Source organism: Chenopodium album, chromosome 5 (genome assembly GCF_948465745.1).
Source record: "Chenopodium album chromosome 5, dcCheAlbu1.1, whole genome shotgun sequence".
In the NCBI taxonomy this organism is placed as follows: Eukaryota; Viridiplantae; Streptophyta; class Magnoliopsida; order Caryophyllales; family Amaranthaceae; genus Chenopodium; species Chenopodium album.
Genome location: NC_137838.1, coordinates 55,790,564 through 55,800,360, shown reverse-complemented (window position 1 = coordinate 55,800,360; position 9,797 = coordinate 55,790,564). Strand labels below are relative to the sequence as shown.

The following is a 9,797-nucleotide window of genomic DNA, read 5'->3' as shown; positions in this document are numbered from 1 at the left end:
GAATGTGAAGAATTGCTACAAAAATATGGTATTCAACATCACCATTCTTCCCCCTATAGGCCTCAAGCAAATGGAGCAGTTGAGGCCGCCAATAAGAATCTAAAGACTATCATCGAAAAAATGACAGGGAATTACAAAGATTGGCTTGACAAACTCCACTTTGCACTGTGGGGTTATCGCACGTCAATCCGAACATCAACAGGGAATACGCCATTCAACTTGGTGTATGGAATGGATGTCGTACAACCTGTGGAGTTAGAAATACCTTCTCTACGCATTGCGTTAGAAAGTAAACTCGATGAAGTTGATTGGACTAGAGCACGGTACGAAGAGCTAATTCTACTTGATGAAAAACGTCTAGAAGCTTTACATCATACCCAATGCTACCAGACTCGTATGGCTAGACACTTCAACAAAAAGGTCAAGACTAGAAATATCAAAGTTGGGGACTTGGTATTAAAGGCACTAAGAAAAAATGTTTTGGATCCAAGAGGCAAGTTCAGGCCTAATTGGTCCGGACCATACATTGTCAAGACAATCCTGTCAGGAGGCGCAGCTAAATTAACTGACATAGATGGCAATGAGTTTTCAAATATGACAAATCTTGACCAACTTAAGAAGTACTACCCATAATCACTTGAGTGAAACACTCAAGAGAGCTACGTTTGGCCTGATTCCTTAACAAAGGATACGTAGACAACCTTTAAAAAGGTGCGGCCACTTTAATTTTTCAAATTCTCACATCCCAGAATTGAAATATTTATGACTGCAAAGAAACAAGACTGGCGCCAGAAAAAAGCCCATGTCGCCAGATGACAATTTTGTCGCCAGGCGACAGAAGGAATATTCTGGCGACAGAATCAAAACCTGAAGCGCTAATTTTCTGCGAGTATCTGGACAAATTTGGTGCATTCTGGAATTTTTTTCGACTTCCGTACTCGAAGAAATCTTCCGAAAATAAATATTTTTAATTGTTTTCATTGCTTTAAATGAAAAGGTTAATTTAAATAAAAAAAGCTGAAATTGCATTAATTAATAAGAAATTACATTATTGATAAAATAAAGCTTAAAGAAATTAATTTAAAACAAACTTAAATTGTCTAACAAATCAAAAGAAAAGCAATGCTCTAATCTCTCTTTTCTTTCTTAACCCTTTTCCAATATTTATCCGCATCTTCCTCTTCCTCATCCATCACCTTTTCTAGGAGGCACCCATTAGAAGATCTCCATTCTATTTTGGTGTAGATAGTCTCTCCCTCCGCTAAAACTCAATGCTTCTTCTCCACCCAAACTTTCTTTTCTGTAGAGTCAACTTTTCTTTTCCCTTTGTCTTTAATCTTCTTTCTAGGCATAATAGGAGTCTTAAACTCGCTTCTTCCACCTAAACGTTCTTTAACAGGAACTTTCTTGTCTCCCAGACGAGTCTTCACATTTGTCTTCTCAATTTTGATTTGGTCCTTTTGAGATCTTCCATCAAGCCATTGCTTCACACTATTGGACAAAGAGGGTGGAACCTTATGGGTAATCACTTCCCATAAAGGCCTAGCACACCAATATCTATCAAAGCGCTCAACTTCCTATGAAACAGGGAATTCATAAGGACGGCGAAGATCTCCCGTAGGGATGGTTTGTGCGATGCCATATTGTCTCTTAACTCTACAGGGATAATAAAAGGTTAATTTTGATAAATTAGGGAGACGGCAAAAAGGTTGGTTATTACAACCGATCATCTTCTCAATCCTCCACCAAGGGATGACCCAGTTTATGGAAAAGTCACCAGCAGCAAACACCTTGCCCCACTCATGGCGGCCCATCTTTAAAGAAAAACATTTCTTTCGCCGAACTAAACAGTTGGGAGTGTACTTGTCAATATCATCAGGAGGACTAATTAATCCTAGTCTCTCCATGAGCCATACCTGTAATAATGCACTTGATTAGTATTACAATACAAAAATAATTTTTTAATTTCTGTAATTAGGGATATTATTTTTCTACTTGTAATAAAATTGGAGAACCTCGAAGGGGTGCTTTTGGATTCTTTTTCAATGCATCTAGACCCAGCATAGTCTCTACAACAATTAATGGCATTGGATTTCTCCCTGATTCAATTTGTTCTAAGACAGACATAATTATTGCTTGGCCCTCATTATCTTTACCACTAGTAAGGAGATATTGGCTAAGCATACAAAAGAGGAAGGCTCTTCTTCTATAACCATGAAAAGATTCGGAGCGTGGTCTATCAAAATAAAAACGTGCGAATTCTTTTAAATCAATAATATTACCATGCACTATGTTTTTTATATCTTTACCCCTTAGATCAAAGAAACGCTCATAATCTTTATAATAATACTCACTTATCGTAGGCATTACCGCAAGATTTAGGGAGGGAAAGCCTAGAATGGCTCCAAATTCTTCCGGTAAAAGGCAAATCTCATCATAGAATAATTTAAAACAGTGAGAGTTAGTATCCCAATATTCTAAGGCGGTATGAATAAAACCTATGTCAAGATCTACCCCTTTTATGCCATAAATACCCCCCATGTGAAAAAAGTCTAGTTCTTTTCTCTCTTTAGCAGTTAAAGAACGACACCACTCACGTGTATAATCACAAAAGTTTTTCTTAATTACAGACATGATTAATTGTTAATTTGTTTAATTATTAATCTGTTCGAATTATACAGAAAATCTGGGGGCTATTTATAAGTTTTTTCTTGTCAGAATTCAATTTCTGATGGGATTTGGAAAATCAACGCTGTCGCCAAGCGACAAGTTTTTCGCGTGGCGACAGACTCTATCGCGTGGAGACAGGAGTAAACGCGAGGCGCCTATTTATTTTTAGCAGCGACAGCCATGCGCTTCGTAAACCGCGTTTTTCCTAACTCAAATTCGACTTTGATTTAACTAATCAAACCCACTTTATTTCATCTCTATCCTTTTTTCTCTTGATTAAATTAAGTTTAATTAATTTTAGACTTATTTTTAGTCGAGATATTTTACTTCATTTTATTTTTTTCATTTTTTCTTTTTGGGGGAGAAAGTCGGTACCCTCCATCAATAATAAAAATGACGGAATTTTTGCGCAAAAATCACAATTTTTTCCACACACTCACACGCACATAAAATAAAATAAAAAAATAAAATGCAAGAAATAAAATGAGTTTAATAATAATAATTGCATATATACAAGTGTCTAATACATGAGTTATATAATACAAATTAGACAAAGTCCTACAAAGTCAAAATAAATAAAGAACACATGTACAACTATGGCGCAGGAGGCCGCAAATGATGAAGGATGTTGAAAGTATCAAAGAAAGTCGTACTTCGTGGAGTATGTTCCTCACCATCTCCCGAGCCGCCAGCCGGCGGAAATCGCAACTCAGGGCAGCCCAACCCGGCTCACCCTGATATCCAATAGACAGTGGCTGAGGCTACAAAGGCTGCTGCGACGACGAGCCAACCTCGTACGTCCCACCACCCACGAAATGAGCCCTTGTCATCCCTCCTCGGCTAGTCGGCCCAACCGGAGCATCCTCAGGAGATGAGGTTGAATCCTTTATAGGGGCGGCCTCAGAACGACCACCCCGACCGCCCGAAGTAGTCCGGCGACGTCTCGAGTCGGACCTAGTAGTCTCCCTCTTAGGCTCGGGCCTCGAACGAGTGCGTGGAGAAGGAATAGGTTATACCTGCAAGAGTAAATCAAGTTAGAAAGCAAGTAAAGATAAAACAGAGAAATAATGCTAAAAGTCAAAATAATACCTCCTCCGTTGCTACGACAAGTAGCACGGTTCCGCAACCTCACGAGCTGGATGCGAAAGGCGTCTATGCACCTCGCCATAACTGTCACCACCTTGCGAGAAAACTGTCAAAACAACAAAGTTAGTAACAGTTCATGATCAAATACAAAGCAAAATGTACAAACATGCTTACCCGAGTCTGGTGACGGGGAATGGAGCACTCCACGAACCGCTCCTCCACCGGAGCTGGCGAAATCAGCTCCTCGATCGGCCCGTATATGCCCTGATATCGTATGGACATCCTCGGGGGAACGAACTCCCTAGGACCGGCCTGATAGAGGTAAAGACAAAAGGTTAGAAATCACTTGGGGGCTACCTAGTGGAAAGCAAATAAGACAAAGTAAAAAGCATACCGCTGCCTCTTCGGAAAGAACAGGAGCCGGCGCTAGCAACGGTAGCAGATCATCCTCGTAGCTCTACTCGAGGAGAATGTAGGATCTCCAAGGAGTACCCCGAGACGATCCGCTCGCTCGGTCCCGCTGCAAGGCATCATGGAACATGTGCCGAGGTGGAGGAGCAGGGACGACAAAAACATCTGAGGAGTGCTGAATGGCTACCCTCTCTCCTAGGTAGACCACTGCGTCGTATGTCCCCAGAATGTACCGACGCTCGGCAGTATACTGTGCAGCTAGCACAGGTACAGTGAAGTTGGCCCAAGGTCGATAGACCGGACCAGGCTCCTACAAAACAACCATATAAGATAAAAGCAAACCCAAAAGATGATAATTAAAAGGTAGTGTTTACGAGAACCTACCGAGAGGATCATCTCTCGAAGACGAAGCACCTCAGGCGGACCTCGGCGGCCTCCCCAACTAGCAGCAACAGGGAGCACGCGAGGCGAAGGTCTCGCAGGCGCAAGTGAGGGGAAATACTCGTAGAACCAGATCTACATAAATGGCAAAGGTCAGTAAAGTTTACACTAAATCTAGAGCTAAATCTCGAAAGTGGAAAGAGATATACCTCTACGACCCTCCAGAAGCTGGAAAGTGCAACCTCTCCAGACAAGGCCCTGTGACGGCAAGAACGTCATAGGCCCAGTAGAAAGTCCGCATAGGCTAGGCTGGCCTAGTCATTTGTCCCAACCAGGTGAAGGTCGCGAACAGCGGACAGGTAGTAAAGAAGTACTCTACTACCTCTATCAGGGGAAAATGTCCCTGACAACAGAATCAGCACAAAGATGCGCACCCGCTGCTCGCGAGTGGTGGCATCATCCTTGAAAGTCGCAACAAGTGTGCCGCGGCGAATGCATCGGGAGCTCATCTGTCCCGAGTGAGCCTTAGCTTGGGCCCGAATAGCGATCGGACCTGTAGACACCCATTTGTGTCTCCCCAAAACAAAACCCAGTGATGAATGCCTTTCACGTCGAACCATAATCGAATGAGGTGAAAGTGTGGAAAAGTCAAGTGTTGCGGTTTAGTTTTATTTAAAATTCTCTTCTCTATGTTTTTGAAAACAACTCTAATTATTAAAAATAGCCAATCCAGTTTAGTTTGGTCCATAATAAGGGTTCAATAATAGTGTAATTGGATGGAGCTCGAAAACACCTTTCCAACGATATATTATAAGCCCAATTCCGATGAATATTGAGGAAGTTATGGCCAAAATACTAAACTGGGCCCAGTTAATTATTTACATACTGCCCATTGATCTAGAGGAGGGCCCAATGTTAAATATTATTCCTAAAAATTATTAGGATTAATTATAACTTTCTAGAAGTTTCTAGAAGGTTCTTTTAAATTCTAATATTATTATATTTAATAATTATTTTAAGATGGATTTTTATTTGGAATAAAATATTATTATTTTTATTATTATATTATTATTTTTAAAAGATACGTTTTATTTTCTGTAGGGATTTCGTAGATCAATTTGGTTAAAGATCGGATTCCGCGTGGAAAGCGCGTGCAAGTCAAACTCTCGCCAAACGACAAGTCTGTCGCTTGGCGACAGACCTTGTCGCCTCGCGACAGCGTGTATTTCTGGCGACAGCATGTAGTTTTAATCCTTATCAAATTCTATGCTTTTCCGGACTATTTTCCTTATAAATAGGGTCCTCGACCTCCGTTTTTATTCATTCACAATCATCAATTCTCTCTATTCTCTCTTGAGCAATATATGCTTTCTTTCTCTCTCTTTTTCTAAACCAACCTTTTAAACACAATTCCGCATACACAAGATTTAGAATCATCTAGCCAAGTTCGAAGTTGCCTTCGCCCTAGACGTGCAAGGTTTATAATTTTCTGAGGGTTTGGTCCAAATCTAGTTTAAACTTTATTTAATTTAATTCTTTAATTATTCTTTATTATTTTCATTGAAGTTTACTAACTTGTGTATTTTGTTATTAGAAAGAGGTACGAGGCTTCAAAGTATGTAATCTTATTACTCTCTTTCAATGTAGAAAGCATGTTTATTATTGTTTAATTCCTAGTATCATGTTAGGATGTATTTATGATTCCTAGTATCATGTTAGGATGTTATTTAATGCTTTCTAGTATCATGTTTAGGGTGCCTTTTACTCTTTTTCTAATAATATGTTAGTACCATGTTAGGTTTAAAGCTTTGATTTTTATTATTTAGTGACATGCTAGGATTTGTTATTAATCTTGTTAGTATCATGCCTAGGATCTTGCTATTATTATTAAGCTTTATTATGCGTTAACATGATTATGATTATTATTATGTTGCTTGATATTTATTATATTATTGTTATTGCTTGATCACACCTTTTATTCTTGTTTAAAGGGAATTTGTATTTGGAATCACGCTTAATAAGATAATTAATAATTTGGTTTAGGCTAATATGATTTTAATTCAAGTGATCGCCAATAATAGTTTTATTTCTGCATTAATATTCAACCAACACAGATAAACAGGTTTAGGATTAATATATTGTTTGCATGTTAGTCAGAAAGCGCACATGAATACAAGCAGAACAAAGTAGAGGCCTATTTTATAGGGCGGGTCCTTTCTTTTGTAGATTGGATTCGTACCCTCATCCCCGAACCCTGTTTGGTTCCTGGCCTTATGGAGTTTACGATCTCCTGGATCGTTTTTGGGTTTACAAGTTCCTAAAACTTATTGGCGACTCTTTTGCTCTAGCTTTCTTCCCTTTGGAACGCCACCATACTTTAGTGTATGATCACAGTGAGGTTGATGAGTGACATTTATGGCACTCATTTGATCTCTTTTTGGATGGATTTCATTTCATTTTATAGCTCTTTTCCTTAGTTTTCCTTAGTTTTACTCTTTATTCTTCATTTTGTGCTTTTCGTAGTTAGTTTCTTTACTTTGTGCATTTTCTTGTTTATTCGTTGTTTTTCTCTATTATTTGTTTCTTTTCTTTTGTTTGTAGGTTATGATCGATCATCCAAAGATTTCCGAGTTTCCCTTCAACGATTATCATTGCTTTTGATGCCTTGTGCTAGTGTTTTGAGCTTCAAGTCAAGAAGAACTCGGAGAGCAAGTTTCAAGACCGGTGCACGCAAGCGGTGTGGACACCATCTATGCCTTGTGCCCACCAAAATGGCCATAACTTGCTGCCTACTTCGTTGTTCATCACCATCACCAAAGGTCATGTGCACCGGATGAGCAAGGATGAAGAAGGGGAAGGGAATACCCATGTAGGTGCGGGCGCACAGGGGAGTTGTGCGGCCGCACATCTGGCGCGTGCGGGCGCACCCTTGTGGGTATTGCGCCCGTGCGCCCCTTCTCTCTCCTACGTGCGACCGCACCGGCGTGGGTCTATTTTTGGACGTCATAACCAACTTCTCCTTTGTATATATAGTTGTTTCCTTATATTTTTTGGATCATTATGAGATTTTCATTAGCTTAGATTAGAATTGGTTTTAGAGAGAATTTTGGGAGGAGAGAGAAAACACTTTTTCTTAGATTTTTAGAGAGAGAAACTTTGGGTTTGATGATTGATGATTGAAGATTGCTACATTTTGATTTGATTTCTATCAAGTTTGTAAGAATTCTTTACTCTTTAATACAATCTTATGTTTGATTTCATTTGTTTTTGTTGATTGATTAAGTTTGTTGATAGTTTGATTGATTTAGTTTGAATTTGTTGATTTCAATTGATGAATATGAATTTGTTGATTAGTTTAACTTTGATCTTGATGTTCTTAATGGATTGTGAGTAGTTTGATTGCTAGGGTAATGGTGAAGCATGTATTAGTAATGAATTGAAATTAATTTAGGGAAATTGATTGAGTTGATAATGTGATTAAATCGGTTGATTGATTTTGTGCATGTGTGTGCTTGATTTAGGCTTGATCACCCTAGTTATTCACACTAGATTGCATTGTAAGTTGACATTGATATGGACCATTGATTTGTGGCTTGCATTTACACGATTGAGGTATCTTATGACGTTTCCTAGCTAGAGTTTATCGTAGTTGGCGCTAGTTAGACCTCTAGAAGAATAGCTTGATATGCTCTTTTGGTTGCAATATCGATTTTCCCTCACATTTCTTGACTTAATTGATTGACCTCCCAAATTAGTCGATTTTCATTATGAATGCATGTGGATTCTAGCCCTAGTGTTTGTTATTTTTGATTTACAAGTATTTAATTGTGATTAGCCCTAGTTTAGCCTTACAACCCCGCTCTAGACTTCGGAATAGCTTAGCGTAAGACAATAGACTCTCAATTACCATTCCCTTGGGTTCGACCTTGACTTGCTACTATACTCGTATAGGGGTTAGTTAAGTATATAAATTTTGTTTGATTGATCGGGGGAGGTAGCCCAACGACCTACCGTTTCACCGCTCGTCAAAATGACGCCGTTGCCGGGGAATGGTGTCTTGATTGTGTATTGTTGTTGAGTCTATTCCATCTTATTGAAAAAAGAATACAAAAAGATTTTCTTTTAGGCTACATTTGTAGCCGTGCTACTAATAATTTTTGTTTGAGAATTGTGTGTGCAAGTGAACATGGGAGAAGCTCAAAGGTTGACATTGAAGGAATTAGGCACTCTAGGAGCTTACAAGTATGAGAGTGGAATTGTTCCATTGATGCTTCCGGATCATGATTTTGAAATTAAACCGGCCATGATTACTTTAGTTGAGAGGAAGCAATTTGGAGGTACAAAGAGTGAAAATCCTCTCAATCATCTCAAAGATTTTGAGAAATATTGCAATACTATTGTGGTAACCGGAGTTGCTCAAGAGTACATAAGACTCAAGTTGTTTCCCTTCTCTCTCATTGGAAGAGCTCTAGAGTGGTTGGACAAAGAGGTCAAACCAAGCTCCTTAAGAACATGGGATGAGGTTACAAAGGCTTTCTTATTTCGCTTTTTCCCACATAGAAGACGGCGGAATCAAGAACTTTGATTCAAATTTTCAAGCAAGGGCCTAGTGAGAGTCTCTATGATTCATGAGAGAGATACAAGGAGTATCAAAGAGAGTGTCCTCACCATGGGATTCCTACCTATCAAATCATACAAATCTTCTATGGTGGGTTGAGTTCTCATGGAAGAGCAAGTTTAGATGTCGGAGCCTGATGTGTCTATTTTATATATTATTTTACCCCCGTCCCTTGGTCATAATTAGTAGTGTTTGTGGCTCTTTAGAGCTACTTTTATTACTAATTGGTGTTTTCTTGTGTTTTCGTAGATTTGGTTGACTTTTGCAGGGATTTACACATTTTGGAGTATTTTCCCGAGATATTTTGGAGCAATCACGAGCATTGGAGAAGCACGACCAGAGTTTATAGCCCAGGGCCGGTTAGAGCCATCGAACCGGTGATTAAGGGCTCGGTATAGGTGATACCGGGGCATTTGGACCGAGTATTCAAGACCCAAAGAGGAAACCCAGATTGGCCCGAAGAATTGGAGCCCAATCGAAGTCCAAATAGTGGCCCAAATGAGCTGCCCGGCCAAAGAGGCAGGCGCCCGGAGGCGCGCCCGGCCGGGCGGGAGAAGCTTAGTCTGGCGCCCGGTGACGCGCCCGGCCAGGCGCGAGATTAGTGTTAGAGTCTTAATTTTAGTATCTTCTT

At 39.7% G+C, this 9,797-nt stretch overlaps 1 non-coding gene across 1 annotated transcript; it reads right to left on the bottom strand.

The window, feature by feature from the left end:
• Window positions 1-9,118: 9,118 nt before the first annotated feature.
• On the bottom strand, window positions 9,119-9,224 carry LOC145633507 (small nucleolar RNA R71). Its single transcript, XR_014112829.1, has one exon. It is a non-coding gene; the product is annotated as a small nucleolar RNA R71 (small nucleolar RNA).
• Window positions 9,225-9,797: the final 573 nt, after the last annotated feature.